The sequence below is a fragment of the Arachis ipaensis genome, chromosome B02 (assembly GCF_000816755.2).
Source record: "Arachis ipaensis cultivar K30076 chromosome B02, Araip1.1, whole genome shotgun sequence".
In the NCBI taxonomy this organism is placed as follows: domain Eukaryota; kingdom Viridiplantae; phylum Streptophyta; class Magnoliopsida; order Fabales; family Fabaceae; genus Arachis; species Arachis ipaensis.
In genome coordinates, this window is record NC_029786.2 from 14055833 (window position 1) to 14056620 (window position 788).

Genomic DNA, 788 nt, shown 5'->3' on the forward strand with positions numbered 1-788 from the left:
TTTTTTTATTTATAAAATAAAGAAAAGTATTATTTTTTCCAACATGATTTCTGAACTTTAATTCCCCAAATACGATTTTTTTTTTGGCATTTAAGCAAGTTCGCCAAACCCCCGGCAAACTCTATAAAAATTGGCAAGTTCTCCTAACCCCGCGGCAAACTCTGTTTTAAGTTTTCTCAATTCTGCTTTTTAATCCATTATCACCTTTTCCAGATAATATATACATCTACAAACAGTATATAAGAATACACAAAAATACACGGACAACAAGCATGACTTCTTCAAGGAACTTGTAATTATAAATTAAAAAAATAACTCATACTTAACAATGGCAACTATTGTTATCGTCTCTAAAATACGTACATACTTTTTCATCATTCCTAGTTGGTTTAATAAACATCTACTTACATTTTAATTGAAACAATTCTTTCTTTAAATCAAAGTTATCATTTTCTAATTTTTTAAATTCTTAAATCTTATCAATTTTCAAGTTATCAAAATTACACCGACTCTGAACAACATTCTAAATTCTATTTATAATTTCCCTGACTAAGTTTCTTTTGTTACATATTTTCTTTTCTTTTTTTTGGAATTGGGTTATATATTTTCCTTCCTAAGTTACCAATTACTAGCGACTACCATTGTATTTTTGTTTTCTACTTTTATAATTATCAATCTTTTTCACCAAAAGTTTCCTTCTTTATCCAACTCACAAAAACTTTAACTCATAGTTTTAACGACCGAAAAACCGAACCAAAAAGCCCATCCCACATCATAACAAAACTCAT